The following is a 19,439-nucleotide window of genomic DNA, read 5'->3' as shown; positions in this document are numbered from 1 at the left end:
GTTCTACTTTTCCATACTGTACTACAAATATGATTGTCATGAAGCACCAGGCAAAAACATGAAACAATTTTTGGATGCGGGGCACAGTTCTATGGATGGCAGATGTACGGTTCCCCTATACCATACAACAGACTGCACATCTGCTGAAACTGAATGTACACACACTTATCACAAAATATCTTATTTGTTTCTTTTCTTAAAGCTCCCAATGTTTTTGTAAGGTTACTTCAAAAATGCCATTACGCACTGCTCAGAGCTGCTGGATCTTCCAGATGGAAACGTTCTCCCAGTTCCCACCAATGTTCTCTCAATTTCCATCAAATTACTGCAGGTTTTAAAGGTGTGGGAGAGATATGTGTGGCACAGTTCTAAGGCCAGCAAAGGGAGCATAAATTAATTAAACCTTTTCCATACGCTTGGTAGCTGGTTTATGCTCAAAAAGCAGACAATACTTTCACACTGAAGAGAAAGCCAAACATTCCTGGCAAACAAAGTTTTCTTCTCTGTATCTCACAGAACTTTAAAGGGTCCTAAAAACATTTCATACAGAAAATGATATGAAATCTAGCAAAAATGTAAATTATTTTACTCCATTATTTACTTGATTTTATTTCTGCACACAGCATTGTTTGGACCAGAATAAACTCTAGTGAAATATTCTAGGTGTTACACATTTTATCACACCTGATGTATCTCTCAGAACAACTCATATAGATGACATTATATGTAAGTCATAACAGTTGCCATAAAAACAAAAAAAATAAAAAGAACAAAAAACCACAGTAATGCAAGTCATAGCTGGTGGAGAAAAGAATCTTTACTTTATGGCTATAGTTTCACATTTTCATCAACACCCCCCCCCCCCCGTATAGGAAGTATTACATGCACTGATTCAAAACCAAAAGCTGTACAGGTCTGTTAGCGAAGAACGATTTGTATACATAGCTACTTGCCTGAGGAAGAGTTATTTTCATGAGAGAAAAAAAAAAAGGATTTCTGCCACCACTTAGCTTTGCTTCTTTGTCATTAACAGCAAAATCTAGCACGATGTTTTTTCCAGCTGGTGTCCAGGTAACATTGCATGCAGACAGGACACAGCTGTACCTATTCTGCCACAAGGCCACAACACAGCCTTCAATACATCTTATACAGTAAGTCACTGATAAACAGAACCAGAGTCAAGGTAAGATATTCTCAAGCAGGATGTGTGGCACCAAAGGACTGAGTAGCCCAAGTGAGATTCCCTTGGCAGAGGGACAAGAAGCAGCAGTACTGCTGCTAGCTAGCAACTCTCCTCAGCTCCAGAACGCTCACGGACTCCAAGTCAAATGGAAAACACTACTATCTCAAACTTAATTCACAACCTCAAGTCTTCATGCTCTGCATCCCACCTGAGCAGGAAGGCTTTGGGCTTAAAAGGCTTTGTCCACAGCAGATTCTGCAGCATCCTTTATGAACCCACCATGCCAAATGCCTATGAGCATCTGCTCCATAAAATGCCTACAAAGTTCTCAATCAAGCTCAAGTCTTGAATTTTGAATCAACAGCAACGCTCACTGTAGCAGAAAAGGAGGCAAGAGTGCCATATGGAACTAATGCAAAGATTTTAACAATTTTTGATCCATCTGATATTTGATGGAAGTTACATAAAACCCTATTCATAACAAAGCATCATACAAAACAATTGAAGACATTAAAATGAACAGCTCAAAATTAAAGCAGCTGTTCCCAGACAATGGTTTGCAACTCAGAGGGATTCATGAACTCTCAGCAAAACTTAATTGCAAAAATCGGATTGTGTGCCTGCAGTTTGTGTGCCTGCAGATTGTATCCCTGCAGAAAGTCCAGGGCCACATATTAATGTCTGCCTTGACCTTTTTTGTCAGCTAAATTCAGTAAGTACTGATTTTTTTTCATATTTCATGATGCTAATGATAATACTGTTTATACTGGAGACTTAAAAGCTTCACTACAAATCTGCATCATAGCAATGGCATAAATGAATAGGTATACACAAAATTCAAGGACTTTCTTTCATAAAATTCACAGCCTTCAGATTTACAAGCCAATAAACTGACTGATAGACATCAAAGAAATTGTTATCTCTGCATTAAAGAAGCTTTATAAACTCAGCTAAAAACCCAAACGACTTTTGATGTCTTTTTTTTCTTAAAATTATCTACCCTTATACTATTTTTGTGTTTCCCTGTCTTCAGCCCTGCTACTCATTTTTTGTTGTGCTTATATACTACAAACACCTTAAAACTACGCAACTGCAGGCAAATAAATCATAGTTGGCCACAGCAGAGAATGGTTCTAAACTGAAGGATGAAAAAAAAAACCTGAACATATTTTTACACTGAAAATACAACTTCAGGAAGCTAAAACTGTAGTTCAGTGGTTTGATAACTGCTACATTTCTTCGTATTTATTCCTATGGAGGAAAATGGCACAAAACAACAAAATCAAGGGAAACAGATGATGCAAAGGATGCACCACAAAAAATAAAATTTAACATTTGGCAAATTTTGCAGTGGAAAAAATAGATATTTGACTCCATAATACTTCTCCCTTCCTGCTCTTGTTTTATCATTCCTGCACTTGAACTTGAGATATCACTGAGATGTTTGTTTTTCTTCTACTAGCCATGAATAAAAATGAAGTCAAAAAGATGAGACCCACTAATGTCATCATTAATTTAATGAGACTAGATTTGCTCAATTTTTTTTTAATGCCGTGGCTTAGATAATTACTTTAGCTGAAGTAAATTTCCTTAATGCATATGTTTACCAATGTTCACAATATGCTTTAGTAAAGGGCAGCCAAAGTGGTTCTAGCCAAAGTGCAAAATGGCAGGAATAGATAAAGAGCAATGGGAAAAAGGATACTAGGATAAGGATACAGAAGGTGACGCTGCACAAAGGGTTGCTGTGCTCTAATCAGCTTTTTCTGAGCTTGGTCTAACTATTATACCTAACCAGATATTTACCTGATAAGCAAAAGGGAAAAAACAGTACAATTTGGGAGTTTGGCCTTGTGCTCAAAAAAAAAGAAAAAAAGAAGAAGAAAACAAATGTGCTGTGCCAAAGCCATTTACAGGTTTAAATATCCATTTGTCAAGTAACCAAGGTGACAGCTTGTGGCAACAGCTTAAGACGACATAGGGTTGCTGCCACATTTTGTGTTCTTACTGTAGAAGACTGTTCCTGCAAAAGCAAGCTTACCAAGCAAGAAGAATTACCCATCAGTACAGCATCACTTCAGCTCACTCTACAGATAAGCTTTACAAAGCTGCTCTTATCCTAAGTCAATGCCTTCTCTTCCATCCAGACACAGCTTCCCAGAACTGCCCTAGTGTCATGAATGGCACAAGGAAGGATGTCAGGCTGGTGATCTGGATGGCGGAAGGCTGACATGGGAACCACTCCTCTCCTTTGGCTTTCCTTACAGCAAGGCAACTTCCAGCCCAGCATCTTCTGCATCATCTGGAGAAAGTGACTCCACCTAAATCAGCGCTCACTGAGGTTTTCTGCACAGGACTGATATTCTAAAGCAAGCATTTTCTTTCCTTTCATACTATTTTCTGAGAGCATCAACTTCATTCATTTTTCCTTTTTTATTTACCAAACAAAAAAATACCAGAAGTAGTTTTGAGATTAAAACTGGAGTATTTATCCTGGACAAATACAAAACCATTACACCTGTATACCAAGCTCTTCCCCACATTTTTATGACCCTTCCACTAACTCCAGAAGAATAACTTGCAGCGCTAGAGGAAGCTCCTCACCTCAGAGTTCTCTATGTCTTCGAGATAGCTCAAAAGGATGCTTGAACCTTTTCCTCTTTTTTCTTTTTTATGTCAGTCAACCATTGAACAAGACAAGAAAATTCTGCTAGCTTGCATCTGAGTCTGAGTCTATTTTTGATATTCCAAAGCAAATACATCCAGCGGTATAGCAAGACAATTTGCTCTAGCAGAAAACAGTAGCTTAGACACAGTCTTTTCAGTTTTAGAGATTTAAGGAAATACAAGGAGTTTTTCCATGCCTACTCAAACAGAAAGAGGATTTTTGTTTTCTCAGGAAATACAGATTTCAAATAAACAGTCCCTTCAAATGATGTTTTTAATCCATACAGAATTATTCAGAATAAAGATTTTTTTTTTTCCTGATGTTGTTTTGACAAGAAAGTAGGGTTGGTCTTCCGGGAATCATGAAAACAAAACAGTTTTCTTCTTTCTGTAAAAAGAAAAAGAATACCATCTTTCCCTTAGTACCACATTCTTTGATTCAGAGCTTTGGTGATGGAAAATCTATGTGACTGAGTACTTGGACAAAGAAAGCAGCAGTTAAGAATGCCTTTGAATAGGACAAGCAGTGGCATGTGGGGAAGCAAAACAAAAAAAGGAGTGTGTTTTGGCTCTGTATGACATGTTTTGTACAGAAAAGAGAAGCCATGGTAATGAATTCCTTTCAAACCAGAGACACCACAGCAAAGCAGGATACAGAGATCAGCAGCAATTCACATGATGCCACTGGGAGAAGCAGCCACGATGACTGAAGAGAGACGATGACTGAGGAGCTGGACCACTGCCTGCCAAAACCTGAGCAGGGCGAGGAGCTGGGGAGGTTTGCCTGCTTCTTCAGTGGGAGAATGGCTTGAGACAGAGGAAAATCAGGGCCTCATTGTGCTTTCTCCTGGCACAATAACTGCCTTGGAAACAAAGTGGGACGTGTTAAGGCTGACTTTAGCATACCCTCAGCCTGCAATGTGCTTTGAAGCAAAAGGCTCCTTCTTTTCACCCTCCTCATCACCTAACTAATGGCAGTGCAGAGCGTTTATCAGTTCGGAACTGGAAAGCTTTTTTTTTTTTCTTTTAAGTTGAGGAATGACACTTAAAAGGAAATTGCAGTCAGGGAAATTTCAAGATTTATTTATTTATTTGCTGAAAAGAGCATCAAAAAAGCTGATGACTCAAGTTCCTTCCAACCTAATCAGTAACCTACTCTCAAGCTGATCCTTCCAGCTGTTACCCTATTAACACTCACACAGATATTGCATTCTGTTTCCTGAAGAGAGCACTTCAAGCCTTACACCTTCTGCACATTTTTCTGCTAAGATGTTAGTTTAGAATGTGGTTGCATTTGTTTTGTTTTCTTCTGCCTTACCCTCTACCCCCATTTCCACATGAACCACACCTGTTCCTGCCACAAGCTGCTGCTTTTAAAGGTGAAAACCATGAAAAAATGAACATTATTAGAATTAGTGTAAAGAAAAAGAAAATGGAGCTCAGTGAAAATCTCAGTGGGAACTTTTGGCTACAATCTGTTGCATGCTCACTCCTTTGTTTACTTTATTAATAGCACATTTAGTTTAGACCACCCATGGGGCCTGAATAACTCCTGTTGTTTTTTTTCTTTTTATATTTATAACATTAGCAAAAGTTGTTCATTTTAAAAAGAATGTGTGCCATTTTTTTTTGCTTCTGCATGTTACATCTCAGTTGAGTAGCAAACCCAACCCAACCACCTGCTTTAGCATTGTCACTGACTACTGGAAAATTGCAATTAAAGACATACAGAACAGATAGCAATCTCGGCGAAGGTCTTAAGAAGTGTTTCTATCATGAGAATTGAAGATTATGAAAAGCTGATGGTAATGACAGTTTTCAGATCCTCCAATTTCTGGAGGATTCACATACAGCCTCCGTGAATTTGTGTGTGTGAGCCACTCTGGAATTTCAGACATAATAAAGTACTTCACAATGAAGTATGATTCTTGGCAATCTTGCATCTGATATAATCATCATCACCTATGCAAAAGCAGAATGGAAGCAGTTCACTCCTACTTGCACAAAGAAGAAAGCCTATGGAGAATCAGATAAGGAACCTCTTCTCATTTGTTTCATAAACGCTGTCAGGGGTAGCAACAAATTGCATCCAGCAGGGTGCACAGAATGTTCTTAACGTATCTTCACAGAAAAGTCTCATTGGCTTCCAAGAATTAACAAGAAATTGCCTTCTGCACAAACTTCGGAGAGTTTCTCAACAGTAATTCTTGCTAAGGTCAGTAAGGCAAAAGTAGCTGTATTTATGTGAAACTGTTTGTACAGCTGCAGTATTTTTTGCCTGCTGATTAACAGGAGAACACACTGTGGGTCTGGCTTTCGTTTTTAAAAGTAATTTCAAAACCTGACAAGCAGATATCCTGTATCATCAGCTGCAACTGAATCACTGAGCAAAGGTATACAGAACATAAAAACCACTCTAATACTACACGGAACAGCAGGCAAAAGGCAGCTTGTCACGTCAAGACTCTGGTTTTAGGAAAAATAGAATTAATATTACATAACAGACAGTTCAAAGTCCCTCACGTACTATGGATTACATGAAATTTGAAAGCTGCTTAGCTTGTACTGAGTTGAAACCCCTCTGATCATTTTCAGCATAATGGTGATAGAATGGCGTTGCCTAAATATGTTTATATGGAGTTTCCTTATACATACAAAGTATTTTCAGCAGTGGTTCTTTAAAAAGTTATTGAAAACCCAGTGGAGTGTTAAGATTACAGCTAATATCTCTTTCCATGTCAGGCATGGTTTTTCCTTTAAAAAAAAAATCATATATATATATAAAATCAGTCTAAACTGTAGTAAATTAACTGTTTTATTAATGTGCTACATGTGATAAAAACATGTAGGACAAAGACCTCTTCACTGCCCCTGTAAAACTCACAGATCTTATAGTTAGAAAGGAAGATCATCAAGATTTTATTAAATCATTCAGGAGCCTGAGGCCCATTTTTCAAAAGAATACAGGGATTCTGAGATTTCCTTATGAATTTCAGCAACTGGTTCTTTATGCTGATTTTAGACTCTCAGTGAATTAGCTCATCAGCTGAAATAAAGGATAATGCACAAATGACAAACATCATTCAGAAAACACTAACAATTTTTTTTTCTCATTTTCTAAGATAGATAAAAGCTGGTATTTATGATTCATCTCAGTTTTCTCTTCCACTCCCATATTGATTTGTTTTAGAATGTTAAGTTGAAAGTTCAAGCTTGGGACAGATGTCATCTTTTTAAACAGTGCTTCCTGTACTTACAGCTTGTCCTAACATAGGAAGTTTTTACACAAGTAAAACAGATCTATTAAGAGTGGATGAAATGCACATCAGAACTGCTATTTCACACACTTAAGTGAACGGTCATCTCTCAGACATCTGCAGTGATCTGAGCCATTTCAGTTTCCAGAGACGTGTCTTTTGTGATAGACACTAACAAAAATGTTAAAATACCAATTCTAAATGCTACAAGAGTGCTATTTTCTCAGAATAAAAAGAGAAGGGAGCAATAGGATTGGTTGGAGCACCTTGTGCCCAGAGGGTTCCCATCACAAGGAAGGGTGCACACCCTCTCTGGATCACCCGCTCCAGGATGAGCATTATACATCACTGTGGTAAAGGAAACAGTTTATCACAGAATAATGTCTAGTAACGTTCTCCCAAACAAGAACAAGGCACCAAGAAAGCTACTGCACATCAAGAGACCGATGTGAGGTTTCAGTTAGTGCTTACAGCACCAACTCCCCAAAGCTATGTTACTGTACCTAAACATCCATGACTGCAACTTGTCTCATGAACATCCCAGCTGTCCTTAAAGATGCTGCATGGAAACGTGCTTCTTCCTAATTTCATTTGTTAGTGCTCATTTTTTTCAAATACAAAAGATCAAGGACAGAAATAGAACTAGCAGTAATAGCACCACCAGGACACACATAGCAAAATCAATATAAATATAAAATACAGAGAAAACCCACGCAGTCTATTTCTTCCACATGGAAAGTGCTATTAGAACACACTATTCAAATACTTTGGTCTGCTGAAGTTCTAGACCAAGTCTAGAAGAATTAAGAAGTAGCTGCACTGGTGCGGGCTCACCTCAAGCACTGGGTGCAGTTTTGGGCGCCACAGTACAAAAAGAACATAAATCAGACAATCATGGAAGAATGTGGGCAGTGGAGGTAAGAATCTGACAACAGTGCTTGGGGGAAAATATAAAATTAAATAAGTGCCAGACGTAATAGAAAACCTACTTCACAACACAGAGATGATATCAGCTTTGGTGAGCTCACAATCCCACTACGTCTTTGGGTAATCGGAGAAGCAGTAAAACACTTCCATTTTGGAGACCATTAGGGCACTATGCATGAGACAACGGTCAGTTTTCATGGACACACTGATAGAGAAGGAAAAACCAAAGCATGCCTGTAGTTGGAAGTTCCATAAGCATTTTGCAAAGTGTAATTACCAGCCTATGAATGCATTAAGGAATCGTCATTCAAGCACCTAACACTCATCAGAAGGGAATGGTGTATGTTTGAGACCAAATACAGTAAATGCCAAGACAGGTAGCATGTCTATCTGTGCAAGCTGCAAGACTTGGGGTGAAAAGTTTGGCCATGGCATGACAGCTTTGAGATAAAATTATCGCCATAAGGAAAAGTAATTTCCTGAAGAAGATAAAATACCACAAAGCCCTTCCCTCCTCAGAGAAGTACAAACTTTGACTGGCAGAGGAGACTACATGCAACCCTACCACCTCCAGTTATCTATAAAAGTTAACAATATGCCTGTGCACGGTTATACAACATGCTCTCATTTATAAAGAAAATGAATTCCGTGAGGCAGCTCATGGTTTAAGAAGCAGCGTGACCGTATGCATCTGGGCAGCCTATGGAATGCAGTAGACTGGGGCCACCAGGCTGAAGCAGTCTGACGTTGAGGTCTCTCAATGTGCACAACAAATGATGTGAAGGTTTTCTGTCAGCCTGGATTTAGTCAGTCCCTGAGGCAGAGTACTATCACAGCTAGGCTGTTAGAAGCCACTGTGTGAGAGAGGCCAGTGGTTTCAACTTTCACACCTCCGTGAGGGTCACAGAACATTGAGGGCATCCCTGGAGCAGACCTCTGGTTTTGCTTCCACTGAAGGCATTTCTTTATTCCATGGACACTAATGCTCCTGGGTGATCTGAACAAACACTGTGGAGCAATGGCAGGAGATGAACAGGGACTCACTGCAGAACTACACTGCTGTTCCAGCCAAAATGCAAACACAGATGCAGCCAGTGCATCTTTTAGTAGTTGACAGCAACTGGAATGGTTCTACGTAAAACAAGGGAAAAAGCAATAATAATAAGCTGTTCTTCCAAACTGTTGGGTTTTATTACAAATTAATTTTGAAGTATAGGACAAAATTAACTCCATATTTAGTAATGCTAGCTCAGTGAAATACATTATGCTGCATGTCTATATGGGCTTGAGACTTCTTCCTTTTTCCTTACTCTCCCATTACTAGTTTTGCAAGGTCAACTTAAAACCTGGCAGTCAACCAAGTTCTTTGTCTGTTATCGTTAACAGCCTTTGGCAAGAAACAAAAGGTGTTTTTTTTCCAGTGGTGTTTTTTTTGTTGTTGTTGTTTTGTTTTTACAATGGAATTCCAAAGTTTTACTGCCTCCAGTATGGCTGTATATCTTTTTACTACACAAGCTAAGTACTAATAGAAAATGTGTGTGCTGGTGTTGCAGGGGCACAGTAAAGACAGGCTCTGACAGATGGTCGTGTCCTAAGTCCTCTGCTTGCCTACTTGATTTTCAGGATAACCAAAAGGAAGAGTATATGGGATTTTAAAATAAATCTGTCAACAGGGATATGGAAAGATTTAATAAGCAGGTTTTTATTTTATGTTGTACATCACATACTAATTGCTCCCGACGTTCTGCTTTTCAACAATGCCACTGCCTTGGACAGACCCTTTGGTCACAAGGGGAGCCCACAGGAAAGGATCTCTGTGATCTGTGGGAGAAGACAGCACACTTTTCCATTCTTTTTGATGTCGAACCTAACTTTGCAGTGTTAAGAAAAAATCCTAAGACTTATTAAGAAGCTGAGCAAGAGGCAAGAGGAAGTTGGGAAGAAGGAAAGCAGAAAGCTGGGGTTGTGATTCTAGGTAAAAGAAAAAAAACACACAGCTTCTCAAAGAGGCAGTTTTAAAGAAAGCTATTTACTGCCATCTACAGATGTGGGGGTTAGGAGAAAAAACTTGCTTGTGCCCCAGAAATGCAACAGACCTCTCCCTTCCCCTGAAAACACATCAGGGCACAGCCAACAGCCATTCTGGGAGGCCCAGCAAGCCTCTAAAGAAACACCACAAACTTCTATCAAAAAATAGACACAGTCCCTACAGAAGGAGCTGGGGGGAAGCGGCTTGGCAGAAAACAGACCCAGAGGCATGAATCCACACACACCCCAGCTCAGGGATCAGCACATGCTGCCCTAACAAAAGAAGTGATTCATCAGGCAGTCACCCTGTAAACCAACCCATGAGCCTAAGGGTAGAAGAAATTAAAGCAATGTCACCTCATTCTGCTACAATACAGGAATTGTGATTTTAAACTCTGCCTTCCTGCAGTAAAGGACAGCAACTCAATCCTGTGATGGAGAAGAGCAGTATTTTGCTTTAGAAGTCACATCTTGATAGATAGCATTGCCATGGCATTGATTTGAAATGGGAAGCTTTCCTACTCTCAGTGGACAAAAGCAGTGATCAGAAATGTCACCTACGTGACACACATGCATCTTCCCAGGCTTTGGGTGGGGAGAAGCTCTCAAAAGCAGCTGATGTGACACAACAACAGCAAAAACACACAGTGCCTTGTAGGAAAGTGACATCAATATTCAAGTAACCATTCCAGATCAGCAGCATACAAAATGTACACCAAAGGGCCCCTTTCTCTGCACAAGGTGACACTCAACCTTCCACAAAGCTCTACGGCACCGATCACGGTGCTCAGTTTGTTACCCGATTTCATACTTTAAGCCAGGTCCCCTAACAGACTTCCTTGCACCACACCCTACTTGTATTTCGTTCCTCCCAAAATCCAGGTGTTTACTTTATAATGCTTGTTGGTAACTTAGACCTCCTAGTGACATCCCATCAGAAGGGCCAACTGGAAACAGTGCACACACTGTAATTTCTTACATCTGGATCTCCAACATCTCTCTTTATTTTACAAGCTTGGAAAGAAATATTTTAAGAGATAATAAACTCATTAATCTGGCACTGATATGAAAAGCGAAAGCTGTCGCTATTTGGTATCAGACGGAAGGAAAGTCTCAAAGACTTGTAGATACCAAAGAGCAGAAGAAAACAAATGAGTTACAGCATGACAACTACTTTTCAGTTAATAAAAGTAGAACAAATGTTTATTTAATTTTTGCTTGTTCATGCTTTTCTTGAGAACAACGATGTAACTGGTTTGAAATCAGAATAAAAGCGAATCATGCAAGACTTTTCAGAATCAACTTCATAAATATTTCAACTGCACCTTAAAGTGCACTTCATGCTGTACATATGAAGCAGAAGAAAAAGTCCAAAGAACATGTTTTAAAACAACCCTTCTTATGTTCACTGGGCACACTCAGTTTCAAGAATTGGAAAAAAGTAAATTCCACCTGGAAACCTATACAGATACACATCCTCAAGGGAAACAAGACAAAACAAAGAAACAGAAAATCAATAATGACCACCATCCTCTTGGGACACAACCCTCTGGCTGTGACCATCCATAATTCTTTAGCCACATAATAGTCCAAATGTCAGATCTATGTTTTTCTAATTTAGATAAGGATGTGGTACAGAACCACGTCTAAGGCCTTGCACAAGTCCAGATCTAACAAGAAAGTACTTCCTCTTCCTTTCTCATGGGTCTTTTTCCCAGTCTGGTTGTTCCCATCAATATTTGAGATTCTCAGAATTACTGGGGAAGTTTCTGCTGTGGCTTTACTAGCCCAGCTTTGTTTTTCATCTCAGTGTGGTGATCTTCAGTGCATGTACAAAGCATCCAAATGGATTCTTTGGAAAGTACACAAGCTCCATGTGGGATACTGCTGAGAGGCACCACTGTGTTACACTCAAATGCACTACATTCATGGAAACTACTGAAAATGCCACCCAGTGGAATAACAGCATCACAAAGTACAAAATAGCTGCCCTAACCCTAGAGACAGCCGTTGCTTCTTGCTATCATATAGGCAAAGTTCAGGATATTTTCTCCCATGGACTAGCTCACAAGACATTGCATCTTTCTGGATGTGACAACTTTAGTAAACTGGCTATAAAAGAAAAGAAAATTCATTTAAAGCTAGCTGACAAGACAGATACAGACCAAAAGTAAACATGGCCAAAATTTCAATCTTGATTTCCCTCAAGTACTGCAAAACCTGCAGCTGTGAGCAGCAAGTCTCTGTTCAATTTTTCCTAAGTATTCCTGGTGGATACCAATTCATTAGCCATTGCTATTGAAACAGCATTATAATAGAAAAAACAAGAAGCATCTATCCCCATGTGGTATTATAAGAATTAGGGAAATCAAAAGACAATAGCAGATCTCAAGAAGTAATAAAAACAGGTTAAGAAAATGAAGAAAATAACAACCAACAAAAAGCTTCAGGAGAACAAGCATTGCTCAGAGCTCATTTTTCAGGAGGTCCATACTTCAAAAACAATCCTCAGGGATCAATTTGTGACTGCTGCTTGGACTAGAAAGCTCTAGCTCATACAGATGGATGCTTCGCCTTTGAATCAGGCAAGATGTAATGCATGTGGATTGTCTGCCCACATCTGTCTTTGGGGATGCACTGCCCTGGTTTGCCACCCGGTTCCATTTTTTTGGGTGATATTTTCCAAGGTTTTTGTTTGTGTTGCTTAGCATCAATTTTTAAAGAGACTGTGAGAGGATCACTGTGTCTGCACACAGCAGCTCAGCTTGCACAAGGGCACAGGAACAAGTTCAGGTGATGGGGTTGTGTTTCTAAAAAGCTCAGGAGAAAAAGCAGGACACCACTCCAAGCTTGCTGAGAGCACCAGTCAAGAACTTCTATAACAGTTCCTGTTCTACAGCATCATCACTGCTTTGCACCTTCAAAATCAAGGCAAATCCCTTGCTTGTTCTCTCTCTGCAAAGGAGTAATAGTTGAACTTCATTACATTAAGGAGATGAAAACAGTTAGAAATCAAGAGGTGCACACTTTCTATGTATGGACATTTCCTAATTCAGGTTGAAAACCTGGGAAGCAAGAACTGTCTTTTCTGTAAAAAGCTAAAGAATTTCATCAACAAAAAGTAGTCAAATCCTAAAAAGTTCAGTTCAGAAAACTGAATTAGTTTTCTGTAAACTTTCAGAACACTTAGTTCTTGTCATAAAAACAATAACAAATAAAGCCAAAACCAAAAAAGCCCACACACAAAGCCCACACATCTAAATACGTAGGAACATCTGATGAAAAGCTAAAAGAAAACTCAGATTAAAACAAAAAGCAACAGAATTAAAATCATCATTTATATGTCACTCTATAGTTAATCTATGGTTAAAGTTTAACTATGCACAACATAATAAAATTGTGCATGGGGAGACCAATTTCACGGACAATAAACCTGAAATGATCAGAAACTGGAAGAGTGCTTGGTACTTGATAAAACATCATACATGTTCATGCTCTTCTACTGCTCCCTAGACATTTTCTGTTTGCTGTTGTTGAATCACGATTGGGTTCATGGTACTACGTGAATAAACAAGCCAGTAGATCTACAGACAATTTAATTATTTCATTCCCACCAGTGTGTGAATGCTTCTCTTTGCTTATGTGTGCTCTTCTAATATTACTGCTGAATGTTCTTTTGGTATTACCAACACTCGTATTTTGGTAATTAAAAAGATTGTGCAACCATCTGTCTGCAGTCACTTGGGGCCGTACATACCTTTAGCAAATGAGACAAGAATAATCCTCTAGCAGCAGGTTTATTATCACTACAAGATGCCAAGTAACAAACTGAACAGTAAATGGCAGAAGCACATTTCACAAGTGGTGGATGCAGTATGGGAACTATATTGTGCCTCAGAAAGGTGCAGCAGTAAAAGGACTTGATGCCTTGGGTCTATTCTCAGCTCTACCAGAAATTCCATCAGCCACCTCAACCATTTATTCTGAGCAACAGTGGGGTGACCTTGACAGAATCCTCATAGTGGGAGAGCTATGCAAGGAACTGAAGAACTGAAGCCTTTATTTCCAGAACATTTAGTGTGCCCTTGCCCCAAATACTTCAAATGGAGGAGAGGAGTAGAAAGTAGTTTGCTTGAGCTTTCATTGAGTTTAGTTCCATGCTGTGCTTCCCAACAGTGAAGAACACATCGCAATTTTTACAGGTCAACAATAGATGGAATTTTTTAGTTTGTTTACTTGTGTTGTTGGGTTTTTTTTCTGCTTGTTGTGTTGTTTTGTTTAAAAAAATATAAAGAAAAGCAAAATTTTCTTATTCCCACGCTCACCACTAACCTGAAATTACAAGCTGTTTTACCAAGCACACAAGATGTTTGCTGATACGTAACCACAGGAGTAGTTCAGATACTGCAGCAATAGATGGCTCTGAACATTTCTACTAAGGAATATAACAAACATACGCAACTTACACAAGCTATTTCTGAAGATCAATACAGAAGAATGAATCACTAGACAAAAACAAACAAACAAACCACACACCACAAAAAGTCCAAGTTTATCCTACAGGTAAAATTTAGGTGACGCATTACTACATCTCAGGTCCTAACAGCAACCTACAGTAAAAATAGTTATGTCATTGAAGGTTTATACCCTCAGATACGGAACTCAGATTGTAGATGATATTTTTCTCATTGTAGCTATTTCAATTATTGTAAGCTGCTGGAAGGAATCTTGAAAAAACGACTGTTCTCATCACCATAGCAACAAAATACTACACTTCTGAGTTGGATGTTGTGCAGGGTTTAACCAAAATTGATTAGCAGTTTCCAATAGTTGTTGGAAATCTAACTGTAATCTTACAATTAGAACTGGCTACCAATATGTCTAATATAATATTTATGCCTCAATATCATTATTGGTAAATGCAAGCAAAAGTTAGGTCTAACACTGACATCAGAAAAAAACAGTATTCAAATCTGCAAACACTGAGAACACAAGGAAGAAATTTTATTACCAAACAGAATTAATACACTTAAAGAGACATGAAGAAAGAGAGGATTGCTTTAAATTATCAAAGTCACGATAAATGAAAATTACTTTGAAACTGCTATACTAAAATTGAAGACAGCTCTTCATGAGGTTCCTATAAAAAATTTGGAAGGCATGTAAGAGTTTTTACAGGTTATTTTATCTCTGCTAGAGATAGAGCAGAAAGGAATAAAAGCTTATCAGCAGGGCAGAAAAGTGCAATCTTATTAAAACTACATTTCAGAATAACTCTCATTGGATTCTAAAAACTTTTAACAGATAAGAAGGAAAAAAAAACAAAAACAATTCAGAGCACATTAGAAGTCCTTATTTTAAAGTATTTTTGCAATGTACGATCTCCCAGTGTACCCAGCACAAATTACCCTGCCTAAGAAGCTGCAGCTGCATCCATGATGGTCCTCCCGAGTTTGTGTTCTCAAGGACCCACCTGCACCTGTAGAGGGAACACTGTGACCTCCAGCAGCCACATTTCTGGGGTTGGCCAGAGCGCTATGCACAGCAGGTATTTGTACCTCACAGAGCACAAAGGCTGCAGATGGTAGGGAATGTTTCTTGGATGAGAACAGAATGCTAAATTGAGCAATGACTTCTCAAATTCGTAAAACACAAGTATTTGCCTCAAAATACTAAAGAAAAACCCCACCCAACACCATAACTCCTTCATAATGCTGCCAGCTTGGGCTATACTTGCATTAAATATAGAATAAATTTAAGCTACGTTTTAAAATGTATCTTTTTTGTTTATCTCAGTGATTTACATAAACTAACACTTTATGTCAAGGAATATTTTAAAACAATATCATTAAAATGCAGCGCTGCAGGACGTATATTACTTCTAGACACACCACATTACTCACCAGCCATAATTTGTTATATTTACACACATTTATATAAAACTGGGCAGATTTCTCTAATAAAGTACCAACAGATTCATGGTCTACTGACAGCCCAGATACCTAAAGCTCTTTCTTTAGGTCTCCACTACATGTTTTCGTGATATTCACTGTATTTTCACTATATACGCTGCCTTTGACACCAAGTAGTTAACACTAATTAAATGAATTACCAAGGACAACCAAATGAGCATCCACTGCAGTGAAAGAAATAAGAACCAGAAACTACAAATTGAAGTTGTTGTTTACACATTAAGTATTCTCAAGGTCACAACTGAGAAAATCTTGTCTGTTGCGGCAAAAGAAGATTTCATAAAGTCTTTTAGATGATTAAGATCTCAGAATGATCCAGTTTCAGCCTCAAGTTGGTGTCAGATGTTCCCATCCTGCCAAGTGCACACAAGCATTGCTGGTGTTTGTCAAGGTCAGTGTCTGATAGGGGCATGGCACAACAAATTGGTGTATGAATGACCAACCGTCATGTGGTTTTTATGTATGCACACACTATGCTTAAATAACAGCAAATTTTGACTTCATCTTGAATATGAAATAGAGTGTCTACACTCTGTCCTTTAAAAAAAATAAAGAGAAAAAATGCCACATCTATTTAATCCTCATACTCCTATATTTTGTCCTATGGATTTTGAGAAGACTTAGAGATGAAAAATTAAACATCTTGACGGATACCAGCTGAGACAGATGGGGGCATGATGATTAATTTGAGGCTGCTCATTCTTGAATAGGTGGTATTTGGGTATTCTACAATGGATCAATCCTCTGGGAGCATGCTTCCAAGGGCTTTGAGGCATGTCACGCTTTAAACAATCCAATCTGGAGACAAAATGGTGTCTCAGACCTCTTCCATTGTTGCCCTGCACTGCAATTAGAGTAGGATAAACACTCTTCACTGAATGCAAATCGATTTATTTGCAACCTGTTATCCCCTACCCACCCTACCAATCTGGTGCTTTGGTAGATACTGCTTTAATTTATCTTCTTTTATAAGACTCTTATGCCTTTTGTCTCTGGGAGCTACTAAACATTATCATTGCTTAAAAAATTTGAAGTCCAAACAATTTGAAGTCCCAAAAGAAGCAAAGGTAACATGAATCAGCATTAAAGTTTAAATCTTAGCATTTATATGCAGAATCCCATTTTTCATAGACAGTGAAAAGAAGGAAGGAGAATATAAAGGGGGAAGTAATAAATACCAGAAAGACCTTATAATTCCAATTTATTATTTTTTTTTAAGTATAGGGCTATTTTTCCTTAATAGAAATCTTATTTTCCTTTGGCTATGAAATGAGCTATTCTGCAACTGTCACCTTTATTTTAGACTAGCAACAGTCAGAACCACCTACATTTTAAATTTGCTTTTATTGCCATAGAAACGTATGTTTGCTTTAACTAAAAAGGACGTCTACTGGCCCAGAGACAATAGCCTACTTTCCATATCACAAGCTACAGAAAATATTACAATTTATTCCTCTATATCCATACTTGCATTCTCTGAGTGAGCTACATCCACCTCAACTACAGTGAAATTACATGTACTCTGTGTTACATATTTATACACATACATTTAAATTAAATGAAATCAGTGCAATCCACTTTATAGCATCACAAAAGTACAGAATTACTTTAGAATTACTTATGCTCTTCAACAAATCCAATCTCAAGTATACTTTAGAAAACTTCTGCTTCAATAATAATTTAATGTTTAGAGCAGTTGTGCACCATTAGATTCAATATTTGCAGTGAAACCTTTCCATTTTCACTACGTGATGACAAACAGGTCAAAATATGCCAAGAAAACCATATTTTTTTTTCTCTTTATAGCCACTATTGTCATGAAGAATGCAGTCAGAAATGAAAGGTATTCAGCACTCAGAAAATATGTATTAATGTGGTTTAGGTATCAAAACAAAGACCTACAATCTTCTTTCCACCCTACAGTGTTGCCCTACAAGGTGTCTGAGCAGAGGTGCAGGCAGCCCTCCCAGTCCAGTTCCCATGGGGCCAAAGACATCATTCCAGCCATCAGCATCATGTCCCATGAAAACTGGTAGTGCTGCCGGCAGGTTGAGGCTCTCCTGCTTTACAGCAAGATGCCTGCTTCATAACCTGCAGTGCTAACTGCCACTGCATAACCAAAAGGCAGAATTAACATGCAGCATGTCCATTTAAACACAGCTAGGTAATTACAAGAAATTCAGCAGCTCAAACTGTTAGTATTCTCTTTGTAATTCTACAAGAACTACAGCAGGAGAGGGGAAAAATAATAATTTTTCTAGGTTTGATGGTGTTCTAGGTGCTAGTTTTGATGATGTTAAATATTAGCCTAAAGTCAACTCTGTAAGGAGGAATCAATGAACACTAAGCATAGCAGGGAAAAGGAGATACTTTTCTAAGACATTCAGAGATTCTGCAAATAAAAGAATCCTTAATATTGGGAAAAAAATCATTTCTTCATTTGTAAATCACTACGGCTGCAATGTTAGAGGACTTACTTTGACTAGATAAAAATATCTACTGTCTGATTTTTGGTAAATATTTGAGTGTCCTTAGACACTGAACAATACTGGTTTTGAAAACATTATTTCTTATTCAACAAAAATAGAAATACTGAAGTACATCCAGAATTGGGATAAAAAACGTTTAAAACAGACGTACACAGAAATGTGGAATTTCTGCCTGACTGTTCAGGGGAAAGAAAACACACAGATCAACGACTTCTGGAGCAGTGCAATGCCCCTGTCCTCAGAGGAATGAGGGAGAGATCCATTTACCAGAATAGCGATATGCTGGGAAAGAAAGCATTACAAAGTGACTGAAGACTTTTGGTGACTATTTGGATTCTTGCACTTTACACCAGAGCATGAAATTTCCTGAAATAATTGTGTTTGGTTTCGTTTTTTAGCAAAACAAAAAACTGAAAACGGGAGGGAGAAGAACTCACAATTTACTGAGTCTTTTTAAAAAATTTAGGTTGGCATCAGTGATTTAGAGCTTTATATGTATTGCTATTTCCAAAACATGACTGAGATATTGTTTAATACCTACGAAAGACACATTTTTAAGAACTTAGACTAAAAATGTTAAGTATTCACAGCATTACATACAGTTTCACACAGAAAAAATCTTTAATGCTTCCCAAACAAATACATCGAAGGAAACTGTAGTTTCCCCACAGATGACTGACAAGCAAAAAGAAAGTCTAAATTAATTGGATAATTATTCATTGTGGATTATTATGCAGCAGTAGTTACCAGGCACACACACTTCAGCTGTATAAAATCCCTCACCTACACCAGCATTTTCCAGGAGATCAGTCATACACTGGATTACAAGAGGCTCTGATAGCACAATAAACTTCCCAGAAAGTACTTGCTTCCAAAAATGGCTCGTGACAAGAGTGAGCCATGGACTCGTTTATTC

General features: G+C 38.3%; 1 protein-coding gene across 1 annotated transcript in view; it reads right to left on the bottom strand.

Moving 5' to 3' along the window:
• Window positions 1-19,439, bottom strand: part of SLC2A13 (solute carrier family 2 member 13) — a 138,363-nt gene that overhangs the window by 76,083 nt on the left and 42,841 nt on the right. The window lies entirely within an intron of this gene.

Source organism: Lagopus muta, chromosome 1 (genome assembly GCF_023343835.1).
Source record: "Lagopus muta isolate bLagMut1 chromosome 1, bLagMut1 primary, whole genome shotgun sequence".
NCBI lineage: Eukaryota > Metazoa > Chordata > Aves > Galliformes > Phasianidae > Lagopus > Lagopus muta.
This window is presented reverse-complemented; position numbering and strand designations above follow the sequence as displayed.